A 27,781-nucleotide genomic window follows, 5' to 3' on the forward strand; every position below is an offset into this window, starting at 1 on the left:
AATATATGGTAACGGGATAATGAGTTGTACCTTTTCTATTGGTTAAGTGTCAGAGAAAGAGGAGGAGAGAGACACCTATGCAGAAGGGTATTTAATGTCATGCAACGATTGTAAGAGTATTTTGTTTGTCCTGTACCTGGGAACAGACTCCCTGCATATTTCAATAAACCTAACAACTGAGTGAAGAAAAGGACTCTGTGCATTTTCTTGAATCTACTTACTCATCATCCTCTTTTTTAAGTTACATCAGGGTGATTCCTCCAAAATTTCCTTTTGTCGAGATCAGGCTTATTCAAGGTGGTGTGTCCGCAGTCAATTACAGTTCTGCTTTCATGACTTTTATGTTTAGTGAGCTGGGGGTGATTCCTCCATAATTTCCTTTTGTCCTCCACACATTTCAATTGTAAAATGTAATGCCTGCAGCACTTGATATTCCCAGGTGGTCTCCCATCCAAGTACTAACCAAGCCCAACATTGCTTAGCTTCTGAGAGCAGACGAGATCAGGCTTATTCAAGGTGGTGTGGCCGCAGTCAATTGCATTTCTGCTTTCATGACTTTTATGTTTAGTGAGCTGGGGGTGATTCCTCCAAAATTTCCTTTTGTCCTCCACACATTTCAAATGTAAAATGTAATTACAAAAATGTAATGCCTGCAGCACTTGATATTCCCAGGTGGTCTCCCATCCAAGTACTAACCAAGCCCAACATTGCTTAGCTTCTGAGATCAGATGAGATCAGGCTTATTCAAAGTGGTGTGGCCGCAGGCGATCGCATTTCAGCTTTCATGACTTATGTTTAGTGAGCTGGGGGTGATTCCTCCAAAATTTCCTTTTGTCCTCCACACATTTCAATTGTAAAATGTAATGCCTGCAGCACTTGATATTCCCAGGTGGTCTCCCATCCAAGTACTAACCAAGCCCAACATTGCTTAGCTTCTGAGATCAGACGAGATCAGGCTTATTCAAGGTGGTATGGCCGCAGGCGGTTGCAGTACTGCTTTCATGACTTTTATGTTTAGTGAGCTGGGGGTGATTCCTCCAAAATTTCCTTTTGTCCTCCACACATTTCAATTGTAAAATGTAATTTAAAAAATGTAATGCCTGCAGCACCTGATATTTCCAGGTGTACGGTGTCCATTTTAGGACATCCTCAGACCTTACCCCTCCTCAAGTCAATCGTCAACCCTCCTCGAGTCAATCGTCAGACCTCCTCGAGTCAATCGTCACCCCTCCTCGAGTCAATCGTCACCCCTCCTCGAGTCAATCGTCAGACCTCCTCGTGTCAATCCTCACCCCTCCTCGAGTCAATCATCAGACCTCCTCGAGTCAATCGTCACCCCTCCTCGAGTTAATCGTCAGACCTCCTCGAGTCAATCGTCAACCCTCCTCGAGTCAATCGTCAGACCTCCTCGAGTCAATTGTCACCCCTCCTCGAGTCAATCGTCACCCCTCCTCGAGTTAATCGTCAGACCTCCTCGAGTCAATCGTCAACCCTCCTCGAGTCAATCGTCAGACCTCCTCGAGTCAATCGTCACCCCTCCTCGAGTCAATCGTCACCCCTCCTCGAGTCAATCGTCAGACCTCCTCGAGTCAATCGTCACCCCTCCTCGAGTCAATCGTCACCCCTCCTCGAGTCAATCGTCACCCCTCCTCGAGTCAATCGTCACCCCTCCTTGAGTCAATCGTCAGACCACTTTAAGCCATACTATCCCCTCCCCCTTTTTACGGTTACTGGAATAGCTGGACAGAAGTTTAGCAGTGCAGTTTTACTTGCTCGAGAGACCGGTGAGTACTAGAACAATTTAAAAAAAATAAATAAAAAATACACAAATTAAATAGGCCTATATTAATATACGTACACAAACGTACCTTAATAGGACAGCGTGAGTTAGTGCAGTTCAATGTGTTGTACGTTAATTTGAAAATACGTTAAAGAAACTACGTATATTTTTTTCACATTTTTTAATTACTTTTATAATATAGGTTGCTGGTGTTTTGCAGTGTTGAAAATCAGACGATGGAAAACCAGAACCGTATCTTTTAAGTGAAAACATACACCAATAACTCTTTCTTCATAATCTTATTATTATAATTACATTTTATCGTAAAAGGAGTAGTTTGAACTTTGAAAATGTTTTATTTCTAACATTGTATATATTAGGGTGGGTTTATGAATTTAATCAACTAAAACCTAAGATGCGTTGCTAATAATGACCAATCTTGCTATAAATTAAGCAAGCCTTTGAATACAAAAATAGATTTAACTGTACAAAAATATATATATATATTTTAAATAAAATGTACTATTTTTTTCTCGCAGCCATCTAGGATTTTCTCAGTTGGCATATATGAATACATGTTTGTGTTTTATTTAATTTTTCTAATAATCTTAATTATGTATGCTTATGAGATAGTGAAGTCAAAATAAGGAGATAGTAAATCAAAATAATGTGATACTAATTCAAAATAATGAGATAGTATGTCGAACATAATGTAATTTTAAAATGTATTTATTTTTTTATTTGTGCTGGAAATGGGTTTCCATTGGCTTCCACGTTACGTTTTTAGCGAATTAGTAATTACATATCTTTTTTTTTCCCAGTGGAATATGGCAGACTACAATGATCAGTATGATCAGCTGAAGAACGAATTAAAAGAAGGTAGTATAAACTGTATTTAGCATTTCTAGATATTTAATGTTGCACTCATTTTAAGTTATTAGTATTGTCTGCAGTTCTGTTGCAAAAGCTAACTCTATTTTTTAATTAAATTCATAGCACGAGCATTTTGTGGTAGCTAACTTAAGACGACTGTCGACTTGGTTTTTCAGCTCTGCACACTCCTTGCTAACAACAACGTTTTCCATTACAATCCTACATCAATAATTACATTATTGTAAACTGCACATTTGATTTAATTTGTGATTGTTGTACATATAGGAATCCTGACAGACAATGGGTTTGATACACGCGTGAGAGCCCTGTTGAAAAGGACATCGCAGTCAGACGTCGTCAGTAAATGCCAAGGTAATTATGAGTCATTTCAGTCCTCTTATAAATTGTGTTAAAGCTTGAAAAGTAATATCTTAAAGGGGGCTGTGTTCCTATCAGTGCAAGTTCTTACTAAAAGGAAGGTCGGGATGATTGGCTGTACTGTATGTAATTAATCCTCCGGACTGTAGATGGCAGTGCAAACAATCCAACGACAATTGTTTTACCACATTTAATAATGTTAAATATATTAAGTTGACAAATAAACCCTATGTAGCTACCAGATCACTGCTTTCTATGTGTTTTTATTGGGAAGATGGGTGTTTAATACATTTTTATTTGGGAAGATTTCAAATAAACTATAATAAAAAAAAAACTAAAAATGCAGACCCCAACCCTCGTCTCGTACTCCTTTCAGCAAAACAATATTCAACTGAATAACTCTCTCTCCGGCCTCCTTCAATCACCACGTGGATTCATGGAGAACTTTCTCGCCCCATCTACCGTTCCTCCTACTCGACTGCCTGGTCTTCATTTACTCACTTTTGCGAGTAAAAAATAAATAAATAAATAATTAAAAAAAAAAAAAAACGGATCTCAAACCTCTTTCAACCTACAGCACCTCCTCGCCTTCATCACTCACCTCAGGCTGTCTCTATGTTTAGCCCCCTCCTCTATTTAGATGCTACCTAGCGGGCATTCAGTATCAATTTCGCCTCCAATCTTTCTCCTCTCGTCCGTTCTAGAGATAGCGGATCTCTAGAGAGAACGCTCAGAGGTATGGAGAAAAGCCTGCTCCCCTCCTCTCCATCAAGTTAATCAATCTCTACTGACCTTCTCCTTTGTCTCATCACTGCTCTCTGGCAAGGATGCTTCAACCTATTCAACGACATCGTCATGGAAACCCTGTGCCTGACCGTCGCCTTTGGATTTCTCCGCTGTGCAGAATTCTCAACTCCATCAATTTCCAACTTCCCAGCTCTAGGCCTCAAGTGCTCAGATCTCTCTCAAATCCCCGGAAACCACTTTATCCTCCTCATCAGATCTTCAAAAACGGTCCAATTAAGCCAAGGATTCAGTATCTTCTGTCAGATCCCCTCTTCGACAGCTCCAGATCTATACTTACGAGTCACTGGTTCTCATCCCGTTTATGCACCCTCTCGTCACGGATCGGACTTTCTTCTACTATTTTTCCCCCCATTCATTCTGGATCGGAGCAGCTGCCTCCGCGGCTAGCGCAGGTATCAACACTTTGATTAAGTCTATGGGGCGCTGGATCTCTTCAGCTGTGAACTTTTATATTAGATCATCCTCTGCAGACATCGCCACAGCTCACCAAGCACTTGTTAGCTTGCCCGGAGTGGGGGGCGCCCTCTCCGCCAGGCCCACCAGAGGTTTCCTCCCTGCAGGGGGGTTTTTCCTCTCCACAGTGCGGACGGCTTATAGGCATAGGTTGTCTACTAACATCTCTTGTCTTTTCTCTTTTCTTCTAGCTTTTGTTTATGTGTGCGGCTCTGCGATCTCTTTTCTATCCCACGGTGTGGTTCTTGCGGGGAGCCGGGGGTCCTCTTTTGGGGGGAAGTGAGTCTCACTCCCCCGGCTGTCCGGGTCGGCCTCTCGTCTCAACCACTGCCGCCCGGCTGTTCCTCGCCGGCCTGAGGGGACCCCCAGCCACATCCTATTCTTCTGCTGCTTATGCGCTAAGCCTTCCAGGCCTCAACCTTGCTGTCCCATCTCCTCTCTTCTATTTCAGGTCCAGGACCATTTCAGCCCCCTCATGCAGTAGGCCGTGCCTCCACCTGCCGAGCGGGCCCCGACCGAGGGGGGGGGGTTTCTCTGTTTTCGTCTCTCCTAAACGGACCCGAGACACTTTTTCCTAAGCTCTCCACGCCGCCCAGCTGCCAGCTTAGCTGCCTGAGGATGCTGCACTGAGTTGCGAAGGATCTGTCCTTTTGTCCTGTTCGTCCCCTTCCTGTCTCTTGCTCCACTAAACGCCCAGCAGCCAGAGGATGCGAGAGTCAGTTTGTTGTATGTTATATGTCTAAACTTTGCTCTCTCTCTCACTTTTAGGTCACCCAGCAGTCGGAGGATGCTGCCTGACCTGGCGGAAAGTGTTTATATCTAATCCTTTGCTCTTCTCATGTCTCCCTCTCTACGTCGCCCAGCAGCCAGAGGATGCTGCCTGACCCGACGAGAAGGGAAAACTCTTCGTCCCCCCTATCTCGTCCTGCTATCAGTATCTAACCTCAATGTTACTAAGCACCATTCCCAAACTCCAGCCCTCAATCTCGCCATCCTTCAAACTCGTCTCACTCTTAAACTCTCAAATGTCTCACCCCTCTCAAGCCTCCTAAGCAACCGGAGAAATCCTCTCATCTGGTCTCATTCTTAACCCTTTGCGGTCCATTTATTAATCGCGCGTCAGGCACGCCAGGTCTAATTAATTTTCACACGCGCAGTTAATTTTATACGCGCTGTTTAAAAGTATTTTTTTTCACAGTCAAACGGGTTTAAATGGCCCTGCATATCAACAAAGCACACACTAGGCATCTCCAGCCCCTCCCCAGCCTTTTGTTTGCTATAGCGTTCAGCTGTGTAAGAAATAAATAATAATAATAATAATAGTCATACATACCGATCGATCATCTCCAGATCACTCGTTTTATCACCAAACTCCTCAATAATGCGATCCAAGTCATTATTTTATTACTATAACATCTGAAAAAAGCTCTGCAAATGTCCATGATAGTCTCAGTGCGCTGACGCACTTAGCCAGCTTGTTTATTATGGACGCCCATTATCTGATACCTGATACCATGTATGACTATTCATGAAATACGCCTTTTTTTTTTTTTTTTTTTTTTTTTCCGACTTGTCTCGGCTCCTGTCGCTACCACTCGGCAATTGAATGGTTTTCTCGGCTTTTTCCGGAGAAAAAACGACTAAACATCCGTTTATTGTGTTGCTATAATGATGTCGGACCCAGTCCGACAAAGGACCTGTGAGGAATAATTGCAATGTCGGACCCAGTCCGACAATGGACCGCAAAGGGTTAATATCTCACTCCCAATTTCGCCTCCTCTCAAGCCCTCGTAGGCAACCAGTGAAATGTTAGCCTTTAGGCGTAATTCGGGGGATGCCGTAGAGGGCGCTCTCCCGCTTTGCGCTCCTTTTTTCTTCTTATCCTATTTCCTTTTCTTTAGCCTGTCTTACCTTCCCTCCGTGGCATCCTGCCCGGTAGCGTCCGCGATCTCTTCCGGGTGGAAGCTGATCCCAGTTCAGCCTCATTTAGTATTTCCAGCCAATCGCACAATGCAGCGCTCGCCACGTCAATTATTAGGGCATGGCCAGCACTGCTCCACGTATGTGTTATTGGCTGCCCCTCCTGTCTATCTCGCTCTCTTTTTCTACTTTAACCCAGCACTATTTCCGCTTCCTTGTCTGTGTTTGTTTTTTGTTCCTCCTCCTCCCCTCCTCTGCTCCTTTCTATATCGCACTGTCCGCACAGGGCTCCCTCAGGGGGGGAAGTGAGTCTCACTCCCCCGGCTGTCCGGGTCGGCCTCTCGTCTCAACCACTGCCGCCCGGCTGTTCCTCGCCGGCCTGAGGGGACCCCCGGCCACATCCTATTCTTCTGCTGCTTATGCGCTAAGCCTTCCAGGCCTCAACCTTGCTGTCCCATCTCCTCTCTTCTATTTCAGGTCCAGGACCATTTCAGCCCCCTCATGCAGTAGGCCGTGCCTCCACCTGCCGAGCGGGCCCCGACCGAGGGGGGGGGGGGGGGGGGTTCTCTGTTTTCGTCTCTCCTAAACGGACCCGAGACACTTTTTCCTAAGCTCTCCACGCCGCCCAGCTGCCAGCTTAGCTGCCTGAGGATGCTGCACTGAGTTGCGAAGGATCTGTCCTTTTGTCCTGTTCGTCCCCTTCCTGTCTCTTGCTCCACTAAACGCCCAGCAGCCAGAGGATGCTGCCTGACCCGTCGGGAGCGAGAGTCAGTTTGTTGTATGTTATATGTCTAAACTTTGCTCTCTCTCTCACTTTTAGGTCACCCAGCAGTCGGAGGATGCTGCCTGACCTGGCGGAAAGTGTTTATATCTAATCCTTTGCTCTTCTCATGTCTCCCTCTCTACGTCGCCCAGCAGCCAGAGGATGCTGCCTGACCCGACGAGAAGGGAAAACTCTTCGTCCCCCCTATCTCGTCCTGCTATCAGTATCTAACCTCAATGTTACTAAGCACCATTCCCAAACTCCAGCCCTCAATCTCGCCATCCCTCAAACTCGTCTCACTCTTAAACTCTCAAATGTCTCACCCCTCTCAAGCCTCCTAAGCAACCGGAGAAATCCTCTCATCTGGTCTCATTCTTAATATCTCACTCCCAATTTCGCCTCCTCTCAAGCCCTCGTAGGCAACCAGTGAATAGTAATAACAATAAATCTGATTTTGCATTTATGCAAAGACAGTTTCTTACTAAAAAAATGGGGATGGGGGGACAGGACAGCTGGTAATGTATGACTAACGCATTAAAACAACTAGTAAAATAACAAAATATACTCTTACAAGTACCATGTATTAGGGCCCTTGAATAAAACATGGTATAATACATTATACAATTGAAATGTGTACCTCAAAATGGTTCTGCCATTTGTTTATCCAGGACTTTTTTAAGGCACCATTGAAGCACTCAGCCCTCTGTATGAAAAGGTTTAACACTATTAGGGCCGCCCCCATGTTATTGAACACGCAGACGGGTTCATGTTTGAAGCCTTTTTACTCAGGCATTGTAAAAGACAACCCTACATGCTGTGTATCTATAGAAAGACGAGGTTGGGGTCTTTCAAATGCCGCTCTCTAAGCTTTCCTGTGAGCGTGCCCTCAATACAGCTCTTTAAAATGCATCATTTGTTTACAATTTATACAGTTGGACAACCTGTACCTGTATTTGATCTAGTCAATAGTGAATATAAACTAAATTACAAATTATGACTTTGAAGCACAACATGTTGCTAACAAAAACATTTCTATCTTAATTGTATTTTTTTCTATCTTCTTAATTGTATTTTCCCTTCTATTTGTAATTTTTTTTCTTCAATTTTTATTCTCAAAAAAAAAAAAAAAACTTGCCTGATTATGAACAGACTTTCCAAATCGAATGCTGTTTGCACCTGATAATGAATCTTCATGTCGGTATCTGAATGCCATCTGCATGAGTGCCACTGTGGTGTTCTCCTGCCCTCCTGTCTGCTCTCATGAGCCTGGGACAACCTTCAAAACAAGTTAAAGCATTTTAAAAGTTATATAAAGAAGGTATTGCTAAGAACTACAATGTTGGACATTTTTAACCCTTATGCTGTATGTTACACCTTTCAATATTTTTTTCCTTTAATCAAAATAATTTATATTTTTAACATGTTATTTTGGTGTTTGTTTCTTTTATCATACACGTTTTCATAATTAATGAAAGAACAGCCACACAAATAAGATTACATTTATCTGTGATCAGCAAATGAGCTTATTGTCTGTCTTTTATGAAGCTATTAGGCCTTAATGTAATACAAACCATTTAACGCTGAAACTGCATCCAGAAAATATCTTGCAATAAAGTTCTGTTTACGGTTTGAGGTTCCTGCTTTAATCCAGATCAGATACCGAGAAAACCTATTTGTATAAAGAGTTAAAAAAACGTAAGTTACATAAAGATAGATTGATAGATTATAGATAGATGCATGGATGGAGACATACAAAAGATTTTTTATCAAAGATTTAAAAAATATAAGTGGTTACATTAATGTTTAAATAAAGGTAGAGATTGAAAATCATATAGAGACAACAAAATGAAAAAAGTTATTTTACAGCATGCGTTTTAAAGCTGATTTTGTTGTACTCATTGTCAAAGCACTTCTGTCTTTGATCTACATGTATATTTATTATTTTCACATACCCATCAATGCAAATGTGAATCCAAATTCCATAAAACCTTAGTTTATCATTTCCTGCAACATGAATACAAAAAAAATTGATTCAATGTTCTTTTAGCTTCTTTGTTATATACCCTACTTACAATATGATACTCAGTACTTACCATCTATATGCCAGCTGTCATTGGGTCCGTGACTAAAGTAATTCCTCCTTTCTATTCTTTTTCTCCCTGCACGACGTCTCACAAGACCGCTACCACCCAGCTCTCTCATGAATTCATGGACATCATCTCTATAAAAATAAGGTTATTTATATACATTATACAGTGCCCTAACTAAATATTAGAGACTACGACATATTAGAGAATGCCCCTAACAGCTGTAATTGCAGCTGGAGGTAGTCCTACCCGCTATTACGGGTATTCTCTAATATTTCGTACCATCAAATATTTTGTTAGGGCAATGTATGTACATATATGGCGCGCATATATGTATGTGTATATATGTGTGTCTGTGTGTGTTTCATAATGTTTGCTTCATTCTTCATTAATTATAATTCTATCTAAAGCAAAGAAATCAAACTCTTTTGAGACATAATTGAATAAGTACCATTATGTGTAAAAAAAACAAACTAAGAAAAATACCTTATGAAACAAAGGTGTCAAAAGGAAAAATAACAAAAAGATCCCAACGTAAGTATTTATCAGGGAGCTATCTATTAATGTACAGAAAATGATAAATACCTGTAGCAAGGCCGGAGACCCTTTCCGTCCCTTATTCTCCTGTACATTGCTCGAATACCTTTGGCTGGTGACCAATGTTTAAGTTCATTCTGGAATATAGAGTGAAATTACATTATATATCATCATCATCATCTTCAGCCTTTTTCAATCCACTGCTGGATGAAGGCCTCCCCAAGATTCACACTATATATATATATGTATATACACACACACACACATACAATTAAAATAATTTGTTTGGTAAATCACAGTTTAAAGGTTGTTTTTATTACAAAGGGATAGCTAGGAAATCTATTGAATACCTCTATAGCCTGACGTATTGCATGCAGTGGTCTGTGATCACTTCTTCGCCTCAATCCCAGTGCTTTAAGAATTCTTCTCAGATGCCTTTCACTTAAAACAGTAAACATAACTTAAGGTTGGCATTAATTACATAGGTGAAACAGAAGAAGATTGTAACTGACATATTAACCTTAGGGGGAGTGTTGAAATATTAAAGATTACATTTTCTTATTTTTTTTTGTTGAAGGTGAATGATTATTGATTAGTGGTAGGTGAAAGTTTGCACTGTAGTATTAACTGTATTTACTTAAAACAAACATACTGTATTTTCACTAACCTGTTATATCAAAATGAGATGGTAAACTGTATATAAATAAACGTGTGTTGATACAAATCATATGACCGATCACAAACTTAAGTGTTAATCTTTGTTTGTAGAATAAATGTCCTTTCAAAAACCTTGTTGATAACTCAAATATATAAAAGAGTTAATTTATATATTATGCACAAAAGTAAGTTAAGAAATATAAATAACTTACGACATTTTGTGACCACGGGCTTCAAGCATTCTCACCATCTCTTTTTGGGTGTACCCATCATTAAAGAGTTTCCGGATTAGTTGATCTGAAGTACGGTGATAGTGAAGGTTGCTGTAATTTAAATAAATCGAATACACTTTATTTTATGAGGTTAATGTAAATGTAATTTTGCATTATTCGAAAATAAAATAATTGCAACCAAATCTAATGTTTTTATTGTATTTTATTATATTACTTTATATGTAGCTAGCTACTATCAATTCAGTAATTCGGACATTCAATTATCTTTAGCTTACTTATTAACACATTATTTATACGAATATTTAGATTAACTCATAAACAACTTTTGAAATTAAAATAAAGCAAATAAAACGGTAAGTGTGCATTTTACCTCGAAAAATATGAGTTATTGGTGTATGTTTTCACTTAAAAGATACGGTTCTGGTTTTCCATCGTCTGATTTTCAACACTGCAAAACACCAGCAACCTATATTATAAAAGTAATTAAAAAATGTGAAAAAAATATACGTAGTTTCTTTAACGTATTTTCAAATTAACGTACAACACATTGAACTGCACTAACTCACGCTGTCCTATTAAGGTACGTTTGTGTACGTATATTAATATGGGCCTATTTAATTTGAGTATTTTTTATTTTTATTTTTTTTAAATTGTTCTAGTACTCACCGGTCTCTCGAGCAAGTAAAACTGCACTGCTAAACTTCTGTCCAGCTATTCCAGTAACCGTAAAAAGGGGGAGGGGATAGTATGGCTTAAAGTGGTCTGACGATTGACTCGAGGAGGGTTGACGATTGACTCGAGGAGGGGTGACGATTGACTCGAGGAGGTCTGACGATTGACTCGAGGAGGTCTGACGATTGACTCGAGGAGGGGTGAGGTCTGATGTCTGACGATTGACTCGAGGAGGGGTGACGATTGACTCGAGGAGGGGTGATGATTGACTCGAGGAGGGGTGACGATTGACTCGAGGAGGTCTGACGATTGACTCGAGGAGGTCTGACGATTGACTCGAGGAGGTCTGACGATTGACTCGAGGAGGGGTGAGGTCTGATGTCTGACGATTGACTCGAGGAGGGTTGACGATTGACTCGAGGAGGGTTGACGATTGACTCGAGGAGGGGTGACGATTGACTCGAGGAGGTCTGACGATTGACTTGAGGAGGTCTGACGATTGACTCGAGGAGGTCTGACGATTGACTCGAGGAGGGGTGATGATTGACTCGAGGAGGGTTGACGATTGACTCGAGGAGGGTTGACGATTGACTCGAGGAGGGGTGACGATTGACTCGAGGAGGTCTGACGATTGACTCGAGGAGGTCTGACGATTGACTCGAGGAGGTCTGACGATTGACTCGAGGAGGGGTGAGGTCTGATGTCTGACGATTGAATCGAGGAGGGGTGAGGATTGACTTGAGGAGGGGTAAGGTCTGAGGATGTCCTAAAATGGACACCGTACAGGTAGTCTCCCATCCAAGAACTAACCAAGCCCAACATTGCTTAGCTTCTGAGATCAGACGAGATCAGGCTTATTCAAGGTGGTGTGGCCGCAGGCGATTGCAGTTCTGCATTCATGACTTTTATGTTCGGTGAGCTGGGGGTGATTCCTCCGAAATTTCCTTTTGTCCTCCACACATTTCAATTGTAAAATGTAATTACAAAAATGTAATGCCTACAGCACTTGATATTCCCAGGTAGTCTCCCATCCAAGTACTAACCAAGCCCAACATTGCTTAGCTTCTGAGATCAGGCTTATTCAAGGCGGTGTGGCCGCAGGCGATTGCAGTCCTGCTTTCATGACTTTTATGTTCGGTGAGCTGGGGGTGACTCCTCGAAAATTTCCTTTTGTCCTCCACACATTTCAATTGTAAAATGTGATTACAAAATTGTAATGCCTGCAGCACTTGATATTCCCAGGTGGTCTCCCATCCAAGTACTAACAAAGCCAAACATTGCTTAGCTTCTGAGATCAGACGAGATCAGGCTTATTCAAGGTGGTGTGGCCGCAGGCGATTGCATTTTTGCTTTCATGACTTTTATGTTTAGTGAGCTGGGGGTGATTCCTCCAAAATTTCCTTTTGTCCTCCACACATTTCAATTGTAAAATGTAATGCCTGCAGCACTTGATATTCCCAGGTGGTCTCCCATCCAAGTACTAACCAAGCCCAACATTGCTTAGCTTCTGAGATCAGGCTTATTCAAGGTGGTGTGGCCGCAGGCAATTGCATTTCTGCTTTCCTGACTTTTATGTTAAGTGAGCTGGGGGTGATTCTTCCACAATTTCCTTTTGTCCTCCACACATTTCAATTGTAAAATGTAATTACAAAAATGTAATGCCTGCAGCACTTGATATTCCCAGGTGGTCTCCCATCCAAGTACTAACCAAGCCCAACATTGCTTAGCTTCTGAGATCAGACGAGATCAGGCTTATTCAAGGTGGTGTGGCCGCAGGCGATTGCAGTTCTGCATTCATGACTTTTATGTTCGGTGAGCTGGGGGTGATTCCTCCAAAATTTCCTTTTGTCCTCCACACATTTCAATTGTAAAATGTAATTACAAAAATGTAATGCCTACAGCACTTGATATTCCCAGGTAGTCTCCCATCCAAGTACTAACCAAGCCCAACATTGCTTAGCTTCTGAGATCAGGCTTATTCAAGGTGGTGTGGCCGCAGGCGATTGCAGTTCTGCTTTCATGACTTTTATGTTCGGTGAGCTGGGGGTGACTCCTCGAAAATTTCCTTTTGTCCTCCACACATTTCAATTGTAAAATGTGATTACAAAATTGTAATGCCTGCAGCACTTGATATTCCCAGGTGGTCTCCCATCCAAGTACTAACAAAGCCAAACATTGCTTAGCTTCTGAGATCAGACGAGATCAGGCTTATTCAAGGTGGTGTGGCCGCAGGCGATTGCATTTTTGCTTTCATGACTTTTATGTTTAGTGAGCTGGGGGTGATTCCTCCAAAATTTCCTTTTGTCCTCCACACATTTCAATTGTAAAATGTAATGCCTGCAGCACTTGATATTCCCAGGTGGTCTCCCATCCAAGTACTAACCAAGCCCAACATTGCTTAGCTTCTGAGATCAGACGAGATCAGGCTTATTCAAGGTGGTGTGGCCGCAGGCAATTGCATTTCTGCTTTCCTGACTTTTATGTTAAGTGAGCTGGGGGTGATTCTTCCAAAATTTCCTTTTGTCCTCCACACATTTCAATTGTAAAATGTAATTACAAAAATGTAATGCCTGCAGCACTTGATATTCCCAGGTGGTCTCCCATCCAAGTACTAACAAAGCCAAACATTGCTTAGCTTCTGAGATCAGACGAGATCAGGCTTATTCAAGGTGGTGTGGCCGCAGGCGATTGCATTGCTGCTTTCATGACTTTTATGTTTAGTGAGCTGGGGGTGATTCCTCCAAAATTTCCTTTTGTCCTCCACACATTTCAATTGTAAAATGTAATAACAAAATTGTAATGCCTGCAGCACTTGATATTCCCAGGTGGTCTCCCATCCAAGTACTAACAAAGCCAAACATTGCTTAGCTTCTGAGATCAGACGAGATCAGGCTTATTCAAGGTGGTGTGGCCGCAGGCGATTGCATTGCTGCTTTCATGACTTTTATGTTTAGTGAGCTGGGGGTGATTCCTCCAAAATTTCCTTTTGTCCTCCACACATTTCAATTGTAAAATGTAATGCCTGCAGCACTTGATATTCCCAGGTGGTCTCCCATCCAAGTACTAACCAAGCCCAACATTGCTTAGCTTCTGAGATCAGACGAGATCAGGCTTATTCAAGGTGGTGTGGCCGCAGGCGATTGCATTGCTGCTTTCATGACTTTTATGTTTAGTGAGCTGGGGGTGATTCCTCCAAAATTTCCTTTTGTCCTCCACACATTTCAATTGTAAAAAGTAATTACAAAAATGTAATGCTTGCAGCACTTGATATTCCCAGGTGGTCTCCCATCCAAGTACTAACCAAGCCCAACATTGCTTAGCTTCTGAGATCAGACGAGATCAGGCTTATTCAAGGTGGTGTGGCCGCAGGCAATTGGATTTCTGCTTTCATGACTTTTATGTTTAGTGAGCTGGGGGTGATTCCTCCAAAATTTCCTTTTGTCCTCCACACAGTTCAATTGTAAAATGTAATTACAAAAATGTAATGCCTGCTGCACTTGATATTCCCAGGTGGTCTCCTATCCAAGTACTAACCAAGCCCAACATTGCTTAGCTTCTGAGATCAGGCTTATTCAAGGTGGTGTGGCCGCAGGCGATTGCATTTCTGCTTTCATGACTTTAATGTTTAGTTAGCTGGGGGTGATTCCTCCGAAATTTCCTTTTGTCCTCAACACATTTCAATTGTAAAATGTAATTACAAAAATGTAATGCCTGCAGCACTTGATATTCCCAGGTGGTCTCCCATCCAAGTACTAACCAAGCCCAACATTGATTAGCTTCTGAGATCAGGCTTATTCAAGGTGGTGTGGCCGCAGGTGAATGCGTTTCTGCTTTCATGACTTTTATGTTTAGTGAGTGGGGGGTGATTCCTCCAAAATTTCCTTTTGTCCTCCACACATTTCAATTGTAAATTGTAATTACAAAAATGTAATGCCTGCAGCACTTGATATTCCCAGGCAGTCTCCCATCCATGTACTAACCAAGCCCAACGTTGAGTAGTTTCTGAGATCAGACGAGATCAGGCTTATTCAAAGTGGTGTGACCGCAGGCGATTGCAGTTCTGCTTTCATGACTTTTATGTTCGGTGAGCTGGGGGTGATTCCTGGGGGAGATTTCCTTCTTGTGTCCTCTGTTCACACATTTCAATTGTAAAATGTAATGCCTGCAGCACTTGATATTCCCAGGTGGTTTCCCATCCAAGTACTAACCAAGCCCAACATTGCTAATGCTTCTGAGATCAGACGAGATCAGGCTTATTCAAGGTGGTGTGGCCGCAGGCGATTGCAGTTCTGCTTTCATGACTTTTATGTTTAGTGAGCTGGGGTGATTCCTCCAAAATTTCCTTTTGTCGTCCACACATTTCAATTGTAAAATGTAATGCCTGCAGCACTTGATATTCCCAGGTGGTCTCCCATCCAAGTACTAACCAAGCCCAACATTGCTTAGCTTCTGAGATCAGACGAGATCAGGCTTATTCAAATTGGTGTGGCCGCAGGCGATTGCAGTTCTCAATGCACGAAAAATATGGTTTACAAATGGTGTAAATCTATTGTAAAACTAAACAAACAAAGTTTGCAAAGTTTTCACATGTTGCAAACCTATTGTAAACTTTATTTTTACAACTGGTTTACAAGACCAAGAACTTTGGAGGACTTATAGTCCATTTGGACCTCAGGTTTGCACATTAGTAAAATAATGGTTTACAAACTATGTAAACCTATTGTAAAATATACAAACTTAGTTTGCAAAGTATGCACACATGTTGCAAACCTATTGTAAACTTTATTTTTACAAAAGGTTTACTAGACCAAGAACCTAATGGAGGTCTTTTAGTCCATTTGGACCTCAGGTTTGCACATTAGTAAAATAATGGTTTACAAACTATGTCAACCTTTGCAAATGTATAGTTTAGAATGGTTTGCATAAATTGAATGGTAAACAGTATTTTTTCATCAGGTTTACAAAGTGATACAAACTTATTTCCACAGTATGCCCTTTTGGACATTAAGTTTAAAATGTTGTAAACCTGTCTTTGTGAATGGTTTACACATACCATTTTAACCTGTTTTTTTGCATTACCTCTGTAAACAGCTGTGCACATAGCCATTAAATTTGCCAAATTTTAAACCCCGTTTTTGTATTCTACATAACAAAGTTACTCGACTTGCAAGACGTTTGATTTAATCTGTTTAAAGTTACAATGAAAGGTCTTGCTAATGTTCTTTATTTAATGGAGTATCATTAAACCTGAAGTATTTACACTAGTTTGTAAAAAAAGAAAATAAGCCATATAAGAATACAATACCTTTTGTAAAGTTAGCTAAAACAGTTAGGCAACTTTTAAATTAATACCAAACAAGTTTTTTTTAAGCATTTGTTTTTATTATTAAATATGCAAGCATAGATAACAGCATACAACATATTTAGTTTTCCAGTAGGCCTTTTATTTATTTATTTATTTATTTATTTATTTATTTACAGTGGCTCATTGAGGACATTGAAAATGTCTTTGTTATGTCGAGATCACAGATCATTCTTCTCAGGATCTTGATTTTAGGAATAATGTGATAAGGAACCACATAAATAATAATAATAATAATAATAATAATAATAATAATAATAATAATAATAATAATAATAATAATAATAATAATAAAAGAAAAACACAATTCACAAAATGGGAGTCAAAACCATGTAAGATATCTCTTCCCAAATTTGTTATAACTTTAAATTGTGTCCTTTAAATTTCACCCATGTTAATCTTTAATCAACCATGAAAACTCAACAGGCAAATCTGGTCTTTTGTAATTTGAAAATGCTCCTCTTTTGCGAGGAAGTTTGGATTTCCCTTTTTTTCAGAATGCCAAATGCAGCATCACATGCTTTTTTCCCCTCTTTAAATTTTTGTGACTCCCATTTTCGTGGTCAAATTACCTTCACAGATATTTTTTCTCCTTCATTAAAGGGATTATCTTCCTCCTCAGATTCTTCTGTGCTCATCACAGTGACTTCCACAGGGAGCACTTTAAAGGCACTTATCTTCTTTTTTCTCCTCCTCCGATGCTGATGAATGAGGGACCCCCTGTATTCGAGTCTGGCATTTCTAAAAAATAAAATACAATATATATATATATATATATATATATATATATATATATATATATATATATATATATATATATATATAATGATGATACTAATTAATTAATTAATTAATTAATTAATTACTTCATATATATATATATATATATATATATATATATATATATATATATATATATAATAGATGTTTTGCAGTGTTGCTCATATACAACCACCTCAACCAATATTACTTTTTTATTCTGAGGAACCACACTTTTGTCCAATCCGTTCTAGCTACAATACAATACAATATATAGCACTTAAAGAGTGTTTGTTTTAACATTAGCAAATATACTATTTTTGTTCCCTAATTTTGTAGGTAGATCTCTTATCATACATAAAAAACATTTTAATCATTTATAATGTTATTCTGAGGGTGATTTATGTATGTCAGATTATTAAAGAATGTTTAATGCTATAAAAAAGAGTTCTGTCCAACATCTTTACATTCAAAAATAACACTTACAGCTATTTTGTTTGTCCATACCCTGCTTGTAAATATAGTATGCAATGCTAAACTTTCTATTCAATTGCACACAAAATGTAATATCTATACAACTGCAGCTTGCATTCATGGAAAAGGATGAAATGAATGACTAAATTAACTCACGTCTCTCTTGTTTTTCCTCCGAGCCTCCAGCTGTCTGCGTTCCAGATCAAGCAATGAAGACTTTATTTAACCATATAACGTTAAACTGCCTGTGCACAGAACACTCTCGATACAAGCTAAATGCGATTCAAGCGAAAGAGCAATCAAAACAAACAATAGCTGCTGGAGTGAGCGATGAAGTCGCTTTGGATAAAGACATTAGCTAAATGTGTTAATAATATTACGACAAGCCCTGTTTTTATTCTTCATATGATGCAATGAATAAAAAAAGAAAACTTTTGTTTTGATAGCACGCTGCATGCCAGTTATACATAAACAAATAATGTAATGTAATCTAAATTGACTAAACTGACGTTAGTAAATTTAGCATTTGTTAAAGAAATCAAAGTAATAATAGCATGCAGATAGCCTACTGCAAATGTGTTGGTAGAGTGGGGTCTGCCATTAAAATATCTAGCTACATGTTTAAAATAAGACATTTTGTCATGCTGAAACATTAAAACCTATTCATATTTAAGTATGAACATTTTATACTGTTGAAACAAAAACGTTTTTTGATCACTGTGCTTACATCGATATTTGGAAATCATTCATTTAAATTAAATATTTACAAAAAAATCATATTTTGGCATAATGACTTGACTCCTTTTACAGCCCCTATTATTCTTAAAATATATGAGGACCGTTGGCAATTAATTACTGCATCCTATCGTCCTATAGTGGTAATGCCTTGTATTACTTATGACTGAGTTTGTAGTTGATCATAGTGCACATGATGAAATAGTTTCACAATTAGAAATGTTTATGATACTGCTTTATTCTTGCTAAGTGCAGTGTCATAAGTTCTGCCTTGTTTTGAAATTCAAACTGAACTTCATGTGGAAATGAGCTGTTTGACCTGTATGATTGATTTATTTGTTTGTGTGTTTTATACGGTGGAGTGCTCTGAGCGTCCTACACCAGAAACAAAACAACTATCGCTTGGTCACTACAAAAAAGTGGTTTGATATCACCCAACCAAATAGCTTTCCAGCGATAACTAGCATCGCAAGCCTTTCACGTGATCCAATTTTATAGACAGCTTGTAAGTTGTTTTAAAGCTATCGCTTTTTAAGCAAAGTAAAAAAATAAAAAAACACCATTCTGATATTTGCAACAACAAAAAAAGCCGGTCAGTGCCTCAAAGCGCTCAACTGACCCCATACATCAAACAAGCACACACAAAACATTAATACAGTAGAACAATATTATTATATGAATTATTACTATTATATGTGGTTTCTGTTGCACACTTTTCTTTGCAAATGAGTTTTTGCCACAGTTCAAGTTAAGTTTTTTAATAAAGTAATGCGTATTATTTCTTTACATCCAAACATACTCTTTCCTGCTTCTGTGGAGGAATGTTTCTGTCAGTGATGATAAAGCTGTTGCATTTTTAGATGTATTTTTTATTTAGCAGACACCTTTATCCAAGGCGACTTACAGAGAATAGGGTGTGTGAACAATGCATCAGCTGCAGAGTCACTTACAAATACATCTCAACCGAAAGACGGAGCACAAGGAGGTGAAGTGACTTGCTCAGGGTCACACAATGAGTCAGTGACAGAGGTGGGATTTGAACCGGGGACCTCCTGGTTACAAGCCCTTTTCTTTAACCACTGGACCGCTTTCTTTTTTATTTTTGTAGGCTGCTGCATGTACATACTTTTTGCTGCTTTGTTCTACTTCATCTTATTTGTGATGTCACCTGCTTCCGTTCAGATTATTCATTTCTTAAAGGCACAGTGCCGCAATACAGTGAACCTCGATCTACTATAGTAAATGTAATAATTAGGGCCGTAAGAATTTTAAATTAGGGCTGTCACTCGATTAAAATATTTGATTGGTTAATTTATGGGCATCAGCTAATTAATCTGTAGATTAATCGGTGCACATTTTAAAATAATGGTAACGGTCTTAAAGCGGGTCCAGCACAATACCCTTTTTAAACCCTTCACAACACGCAGCACACACACTATATGTACTCAGAAACTTGACCAGAAGTTTTTATGAAATATTTTCAGAACATTTCTTGTTAAGATTTTTTCTTAAATGGGAAGTGATTCATCAAAGTTTCGCTCTTTTTTATTTTATAGATTTCCTGAAGAAAGAAAAGCGAGCCAGATGAGAAGAGAGTGATATGTGAAATTTGTAAAGTCAGCTATAATTCTGTACATTATGAGCAATACCACGAGCATCGTTGTACAAAAGGAACTGATCATCAACTGGAGAAGAATATATTGCCAAATGGAAACCTGGAAAGTGGACAGTAACCAAGATGTGCCCAAAAATGTATTTGATGAAAATGTTTTGTCATTCTTTCCTGTATCTGAATTTAATATTGAGAACCACTCTGACAGTGAAAAAGAAGAACAGTGGGAAGCAACTGCGGAAAAAGAGATGGCTGTAAATATAGAAGCAGGAATTTCTCAGGATTTAGATTATGTAGCAGAACAACTATACGCAAGCTCAGCAACAGTTCATGAAAAAGTGCTGAGGTTTGTTAGATGTCTTTTTTTGATGGTGTTGCAGACACATTTTTTTATTTCTGATGTGGCAATCGATACATGGTTACAATTTTTTAAAGATTTGCTGACTGTGTTTGCTGAACCAGGAGGTATCCTTGGATTGACATTTAATGTCTTACCTTTCATTTCCTCTTATTCTCTGAATCATAGGTAAGTGTTGACGCACGTCTCTGAGCGATCTGTCGCACTATGCCCGTGGTTCGTTCATTTCCTCTTATTCTCTGAATCATAGGCAAGTGTTGACGCACATCTCTGAGCGATCTGTCACACTATGTCTGTGGTTCGTTCATTTCCTCTTATTCTCTGAATCATAGGCAAGTGTTGACGCACGTCTCTGAGCGATCTGTCACACTATGTCTGTGGTTCGTTCATTTCCTCTTATTCTCTGAATTATAGGTAAGTGTTGACGCACGTCTCTGAGCGATCTGTCGCACTATGTCCGTGGTTCGTTCATTTCCTCCTTATTCTAAGAATCATAGGCAAGTGTTGATGCACGTCTCTGAGCGGTCTGTCGCACTATGTCCCTGGTTCGTTCATTTTCTCTTTAATGCCAATCAAAGTGTCTGTTGCACTGGTTTGTTCATTCTGCTGTCTTATCAAAATGCTAAAAATGTGTTGCATGTAATTGTTGTTCTAAGAAAAAATAATGTTTGTCTCTATCTCTAATTGAGATAGGAGTCTGGAGGCTCCATTTAGGACAGTAGTCCTGGCGAGTGTGGGTCTCCAGTTTGTGTGTGGTGAGTTATGTTTTTTTTGTGAGTGTTCGAGTTGTTTTGTTTAAATTGTTTGTTTGTTTATTTGGCTTATTAATAAATACACACACTGGTGCTTGCACCTGCCATCTCCTGTCTCTGAGGTTATGTTTATTATTTTTATTAATATGAGAAATAATCTTGATATTTCTTACATTGTACTTTTTTGTGGACATTCATGAAAAAGTACATTAGTACCTCAGTATTCGGTAAGTTATTTTTACCGTCAACATGTTTCTACATTTTAATCGACTATCGTAAAATGGTGATCTTATTTGGTAATACTCATGAACTTATTTCATAGTGTGGTTCAGCATTGTAGGGCATCACTGAAAATGATGCTTTTGGTCATACCAGGAAAGGTCATTCTTTCATTTTTTTTCATTTACTTCTATAGTTTATTACAACCACTGTAAGCCTAAGAGGTGTAAGTGTGGTTTTCTGTAATAGTTTGTATATGTATTGTAAATCATGGAAGTTACACTTGATTCTAATTTAAACATATTATTGATTTTTATTTCCGACGTGCTCTTTTAAATATTCAAAGGTCCATGTATTATTATTGTTGGTACAATTTATTATTTAACACTGCCATCTTGGCCAAGGTTCTTGAAATATACATTTTTCTCTCAAGTGACTTCCTGATTTAAGTAAAAGTTAATTTTTCAAATCATTAATCATAATAAAATAAATGTTTTTTTTTATTATCTGTACTTGAGTTAAAGAGCTTATCAGAATTAAGTTGATGTTGTTTGTTACCCAGATTTGATGTTTATATTCTACATAAACATTACTTTAACATATAAATAGTATTGTTCTTTTTGCAGACTTAAAGCAAATAGTTTTCTAACCTCTCTGTACCCTAGGCGCATATAGATAGATAGATAGATAGACAGATAGATAGATAGATAGACAGATAGATAGATAGATAATTAATGCTGCCCTTGATTTAAACCCTCACTCAGATGTCAGCTTTTTTCTACCCCTGCTCAAAAACTAAATTAAGAAACTCACAACTCTGGCTATGTACATGTGACGCTCCCGACAAGACTACAGCCTCAATCCACCATGTAACACGAACTAATGTACACACACGTTAGTAAGCAAATGTTATTTTATGGTACAGTCCCGACAGACAACCCAAGATGAACTACTTACAGCACAGCAGACCTTCATGTTTTTTTGTTTTTTTTCCCGGCAGAGTTCAGTGCCAACACAGCAGGGGATAAAACAAGGAGGAAGATGGGCCGAATTGCCCTCAGCTTGGATGGTGAAAACTTAACTCAAATTGAATCACTAGGAAACAACAGCCAAGTACAATTTAGTTAGGGTAATGAAAGAAAAGTTAAGCAGTCCAAGGTAGGTGATGAGGAGACACCAGAAGGTGGTGAAACACGGCATTGTCCTGATGCTTATGGACAGCTGATACCATCAATGAGTGACAAAAGATGAGAAGGAGTGAGCCCGGGACATAAAACATTGCATGTGTTTGCCCAGAGCGTTCAGCATGATGGACTGGTCATGCCTTCCATGAGCAGTTGATTTTGCTGAGCATACCATGGGCAAACACATGTAATGTTGCTTAACACTTTTTTATGGTATAGTGATAAAAAAAAAAAATCACAATGAAATACTGCAAACTGCCAACCCACAAAAATGGTATTGATAGTAGGATTTCACTATGTCATCAGTTTTATATATTTGTTTTCAGAGAATGTGGGGCACTGAAAACATAGGAAAGCTCTGACAATTAAAAAAAAAATATTACACTGAAGATTTCTCCTAAAGTTACAAAACACAATTAAAAGGACTGGGGGAATCAGCTAGCAATATAAACTATATGGCCACTGCATTATCTATTCAATACTATTTTATACCAGAAAGATTGTGAGTAAACCATATAAATATACCTTTTTTAACCTAAGGTTTAAAATGGTTTACAATTGTAGTGTATACTAGGTACAAACCAGTTTTACTCAACATATTGTCACAAAATCCACGTGTTCAGATTTCTTTACGTACTCTTTTTATTTGCTCAGCACACACTCTTATCTCAGGGGAGACGTTAGGAGGACAGAGATGTTATTACTCCTAGTGGGATATAGTTTGTGCTCTGGACCCGCAGTATATTCGGATGACCAATATAGTACCCAAGAAATTGACAGACTCATGTATCTAAAGTGTTTTTACGAATCAGAGTATGATCAGTACTCCTTCGGTTTATTAACAGTTAAATATTGGATTGAGTAGCTACAGGCTACTTCATATCCCCAGCGGACAGACGTTCTGGGCAGTTCAGTGTCTTAACAGATATTAACGTTAACACTTTAATACATCTTTATGTATTAGTGCAGCCGGCAGGCCTGGCAACGACCACGACACTAAATACACCCAGTAGCCTCTTTTCAGCACATTCAACAAATGTTCTCCTATCTTCTAAACATAGCGTGAGTCCCTTATAGCAATACATGCAATACATGTGAGATAAAATAATAATTGATTAATGCTTACCCTTTAATATAGATCGTAAAAGGATATGACTGTCTTCACCAGGCAAATTAAACTGAGTTAAATCAGTTCAATTGTGTTTTTGGTTTGCAGAAGATGGACCACCTTGCCCTGTCTGGGATGAGTGTGGTACTCCATTGAAATTACTCTGGAGTTTTATAGGTTTTTCATCTCATTGGAATACATGGGACGCCTCAATTAAATCCAATCATTAATCAGGTGGGACAGTACTTATCCATTTTACAAATAATAGTTTTCAAAAGATCCAGACTAACTTTTCAGAATTAATAGGGGTCATGTACTCAATAAATTCAAAACCTCACATTTGTTTCAACTCTTATGATCTCATTTCTTTGCTTTCCTCCAAGCCCCTCCTTTATCTGAAAAGTTAAGTGAACCAAGGTTCCCAGGATCTTGGTTTATAATATAATATAAAAACACTACTGCATGCAAAACACTAATTTTATATGTGTTATATATGAGAGATGTTCTTAATATGTGACATCATCTTCTAAGTGATTATATTATGCTAAATTAAAGGTATGTGTTTCTTATAACTTCATATTGTTTCATCATTTTGTTAATGAGTCAGTTTTGATTCCATATACCATTGTCCAACAGAGTATTTGACAAAAGTTTGTCTCATACAATATTCAAGTCATGTAGTTTCACTAGGTTTAAGTGGTAATAGTTTTCATTACAATTATTTATCCCTTAAGAGATGCACTGACCAGGCTCTGACCGGTACCTGACTCTGAGAATATGTTACTGCTAGCAGTTTCCACAGTCTCTTGTTTTTTTCCAAGGTCAGAGTCTGTGCAAACACTTTATTAGATATATGACCTGTCCATTAAGCCATGATTTGTGCATATTATTTCAAGACATTTACTTATCAGTACTAAACCACTAACTCCATAAACCTTAACACTACAAGTCTATGAGATTTGCAATTTTGCTGAAGTGGAATGTAAGATGACCCCCTCCTTTCTCTACAGCCCATATGAGGCCCTTTTTCACTGCAGCAGTTTCAAATAACCACATTATAAGGATTCCATCTACCTTAATTAGACAATAGTATAGTGGATTAATAACAAGGTACATTATAGTATATTATTACAAACTTAACACAAAAACACAACACAACACCTTTTAACTTCTATAATTCAATGGATATCATAATGTCTAGAAGTCTTATTGTTCAATAGAAAGAAGAATTAATCTTCCTCTTTCTCAATTAATTCAATTGAATACTGCTCCAGCTTTTAATCTTCTTATCACTAAAGCAAAGTCGTGAACAAGCAATAATACTTGTCAGTTTTAAATAATATGTTTTCTCATTATAGCAAATATTTAAAACATATTCACTGGTTGCCTACGAGGGCTTGAGAGGAGGCGAAATTGGGAGTGAGATATTAAGAATGAGACCAGATGAGAGGATTTCTCCGGTTGCTTAGGAGGCTTGAGAGGGGTGAGACATTTTAGAGTTTAAGAGTGAGACGAGTTTGAGGGATGGCAAGATTGAGGACTGGAGTTTGGGAATGGTGCTTAGTAACATTGAGGTTAGATACTGATAGCAGGACGAGATAGGGGGGACGAAGAGTTTTCCCTTCTCGTCGGGTCAGGCAGCATCCTCTGGCTGCTGGGCGACGTAGAGAGGGAGACATGAGAAGAGCAAAGGATTAGATATAAACACTTTCCGCCAGGTCAGGCAGCATCCTCCGACTGCTGGGTGACCTAAAAGTGAGAGAGAGAGCAAAGATAAGACATATAACATACAACAAACTGACTCTCGCTCCCGACGGGTCAGGCAGCATCCTCTGGCTGCTGGGCGTTTAGTGGAGCAAGAGACAGGAAGGGGACGAACAGGACAAAAGGACAGATCCTTCGCAACTCAGTGCAGCATCCTCAGGCAGCTAAGCTGGCAGCTGGGCGGCGTGGAGAGCTTAGGAAAAAGTGTCTCGGGTCCGTTTAGGAGAGACGAAAACAGAGAAACCCCCCCCCCCCCCCCCTCGGTCGGGGCCCGCTCGGCAGGTGGAGGCACGGCCTACTGCATGAGGGGGCTGAAATGGTCCTGGACCTGAAATAGAAGAGAGGAGATGGGACAGCAAGGTTGAGGCCTGGAAGGCTTAGCGCATAAGCAGCAGAAGAATAGGATGTGGCCGGGGGTCCCCTCAGGCCGGCGAGGAACAGCCGGGCGGCAGTGGTTGAGACGAGAGGCCGACCCGGACAGCCGGGGGAGTGAGACTCACTTCCCCCCCTGAGGGAGCCCTGTGCGGACAGTGCGATATAGAAAGGAGCAGAGGAGGGGAGGAGGAGGAACAAAAAACAAACACAGACAAGGAAGCGGAAATAGTGCTGGGTTAAAGTAGAAAAAGAGAGCGAGATAGACAGGAGGGGCAGCCAATAACACATACGTGGAGCAGTGCTGGCCATGCCCTAATAATTGACGTGGCGAGCGCTGCATTGTGCGATTGGCTGGAAATACTAAATGAGGCTGAACTGGGATCAGCTTCCACCCGGAAGAGATCGCGGACGCTACCGGGCAGGATGCCATGAAGGGAAGGTAAGACAGGCTAAAGAAAAGGAAATAGGATAAGAAGAAAAAAGGAGCGCAAAGCGGGAGAGCGCCCTCTACGGCATCCCCCGAATTACGCCTAAAGGCTAACATTTATTAATCTTATGAAATAACTGTTATGAACTATAAACAGTGTCAATTAGCACTGAACCTGTTTCATTATAAGATAATCTTTCAATTAATTTACCTCTGTTTATCAGTTGCTATAATATTACTTTGGTGAATCCCTCTTAAGATTTAAATCCAAATATAGGCCAGTATAACTGCATTCAACTAGGCTTGACCCTTCTCTTTGTTCCTACAAAATCCAGCCGAGACAGGATTTTTTTCTCAAGACCTCTGGCTGTTAGTTAATCTTTTGGTCATAAAGAGTCTCTTCTTATCTTGTGTTTTTAGGGCATAAATTTGTAGATTAACGTTCACTTTTAGACGGAATGGTGCTTTTTATCAAGCGTCATGCTTTCTGAAGATAAGATATACTAGTGGTAAATCGTTCATTATATATATTTTCTTAGGGATTCTCAGACTACTAAGTATTTAATTGAATACATGTGTAATTCCAAACAAGAGAGGACTGACCTATTTCATGGAGCAAGAGAGCCACATACTAGTGGTACAAGGATACTCTTTCTTTATCCTTCCTAATATCTTTGACACTTCATTTTATAATACATTCCATATTTGAAATCGCCTAGTACATATTCAGCATATCCCCACGTTTCCAGCAGGATTCTTCTGTGCCGGGTTCAGCTCTGGTTGGTTCCGCGAAAACGACAACAGGCCCCTTTATCCAAAGTTTAGCATCACAGGTGTGAGACGCCATCTTCCTCACTTCGTACCTACAAGATACTTGGACACGTTAGGCTGGGACACCTTCTACAAATTCCAATTTACCTAGATGTGCTCATTTCACTAAATGACCTCCTTCACAATTTATGCATTCAATCCTCTTAATATCCTTTGGATCTACATTTAGATGAGAAAAAGAAATTCCTTCAGAATCATTACATTCAAACAAGATTCTACAGTGTTTAGCTAAATGACTACAGGCTGGACAAAGTTTGGGCCCAGTCACTGATGACTTGCTTTGGCACATATTACATGCACACATAACAAGAGGATTATGTTTCAATTTGTGTGTCAGGGTTAATTCTGCACCATGTACAATAGTTCTGGACCTGTATACATTGTTACTATACATTCCCTTCTGTTCGCACAGAGTCACTTTGCGAGGTACGCCTTCCATCCAGAACACTAAAGGAGGCCAAAACTCACTGTTATTCATATTTTCTGGTATCCAGTTACTGTTCTTTTCCACATCATCAGTAGCAAACTGAATCTGTTTCATTTGATGAACCATTTACTGTAGCTTACTGAGATCCTCCATGCAATGGAGTCTAATGTTTTACTATATGGAATAACTAGTTCAGCGTCACCTGCGACAATATGTTTCTTGTAAACATTCTGC

At 39.4% G+C, this 27,781-nt stretch overlaps 8 non-coding genes and 11 pseudogenes across 8 annotated transcripts; all 19 read right to left on the bottom strand.

The window, feature by feature from the left end:
* Positions 1-414: 414 nt before the first annotated feature.
* LOC131713018 (5S ribosomal RNA) lies at positions 415-533 on the bottom strand. The gene has a single exon (XR_009314905.1). It is a non-coding gene; the product is annotated as a 5S ribosomal RNA (ribosomal RNA).
* Positions 534-647: 114 nt separating this feature from the next.
* Positions 648-766, bottom strand: LOC131718329 (5S ribosomal RNA). Its single transcript, XR_009317228.1, has one exon. It is a non-coding gene; the product is annotated as a 5S ribosomal RNA (ribosomal RNA).
* Positions 767-864: 98 nt separating this feature from the next.
* Positions 865-983, bottom strand: LOC131719443 (5S ribosomal RNA). The gene has a single exon (XR_009318342.1). It is a non-coding gene; the product is annotated as a 5S ribosomal RNA (ribosomal RNA).
* An 11,171-nt stretch (positions 984-12,154) lies between these two features.
* LOC131716257 (5S ribosomal RNA) lies at positions 12,155-12,263 on the bottom strand (annotated as a pseudogene).
* Positions 12,264-12,377: 114 nt separating this feature from the next.
* Positions 12,378-12,496, bottom strand: LOC131713975 (5S ribosomal RNA; annotated as a pseudogene).
* A 100-nt stretch (positions 12,497-12,596) lies between these two features.
* Positions 12,597-12,705, bottom strand: LOC131714460 (5S ribosomal RNA; annotated as a pseudogene).
* A 114-nt stretch (positions 12,706-12,819) lies between these two features.
* Positions 12,820-12,938, bottom strand: LOC131720824 (5S ribosomal RNA). Its single transcript, XR_009319721.1, has one exon. It is a non-coding gene; the product is annotated as a 5S ribosomal RNA (ribosomal RNA).
* A 114-nt stretch (positions 12,939-13,052) lies between these two features.
* Positions 13,053-13,161, bottom strand: LOC131716235 (5S ribosomal RNA; annotated as a pseudogene).
* Positions 13,162-13,275: 114 nt separating this feature from the next.
* LOC131713976 (5S ribosomal RNA) lies at positions 13,276-13,394 on the bottom strand (annotated as a pseudogene).
* Positions 13,395-13,494: 100 nt separating this feature from the next.
* On the bottom strand, positions 13,495-13,613 carry LOC131709747 (5S ribosomal RNA). Its single transcript, XR_009311609.1, has one exon. It is a non-coding gene; the product is annotated as a 5S ribosomal RNA (ribosomal RNA).
* Positions 13,614-13,727: 114 nt separating this feature from the next.
* LOC117970813 (5S ribosomal RNA) lies at positions 13,728-13,846 on the bottom strand (annotated as a pseudogene).
* A 114-nt stretch (positions 13,847-13,960) lies between these two features.
* Positions 13,961-14,079, bottom strand: LOC117970820 (5S ribosomal RNA; annotated as a pseudogene).
* A 100-nt stretch (positions 14,080-14,179) lies between these two features.
* On the bottom strand, positions 14,180-14,298 carry LOC117970824 (5S ribosomal RNA). Its single transcript, XR_009311619.1, has one exon. It is a non-coding gene; the product is annotated as a 5S ribosomal RNA (ribosomal RNA).
* A 114-nt stretch (positions 14,299-14,412) lies between these two features.
* On the bottom strand, positions 14,413-14,531 carry LOC131711332 (5S ribosomal RNA). The gene has a single exon (XR_009313216.1). It is a non-coding gene; the product is annotated as a 5S ribosomal RNA (ribosomal RNA).
* A 114-nt stretch (positions 14,532-14,645) lies between these two features.
* On the bottom strand, positions 14,646-14,754 carry LOC131716378 (5S ribosomal RNA; annotated as a pseudogene).
* A 114-nt stretch (positions 14,755-14,868) lies between these two features.
* LOC131716201 (5S ribosomal RNA) lies at positions 14,869-14,977 on the bottom strand (annotated as a pseudogene).
* Positions 14,978-15,091: 114 nt separating this feature from the next.
* Positions 15,092-15,210, bottom strand: LOC131715383 (5S ribosomal RNA; annotated as a pseudogene).
* Positions 15,211-15,319: 109 nt separating this feature from the next.
* On the bottom strand, positions 15,320-15,439 carry LOC131714279 (5S ribosomal RNA; annotated as a pseudogene).
* Positions 15,440-15,538: 99 nt separating this feature from the next.
* On the bottom strand, positions 15,539-15,657 carry LOC131710796 (5S ribosomal RNA). The gene has a single exon (XR_009312678.1). It is a non-coding gene; the product is annotated as a 5S ribosomal RNA (ribosomal RNA).
* Positions 15,658-27,781: the final 12,124 nt, after the last annotated feature.

This window comes from Acipenser ruthenus, chromosome 44, assembly GCF_902713425.1.
Source record: "Acipenser ruthenus chromosome 44, fAciRut3.2 maternal haplotype, whole genome shotgun sequence".
Taxonomy (NCBI): Eukaryota; Metazoa; Chordata; class Actinopteri; order Acipenseriformes; family Acipenseridae; genus Acipenser; species Acipenser ruthenus.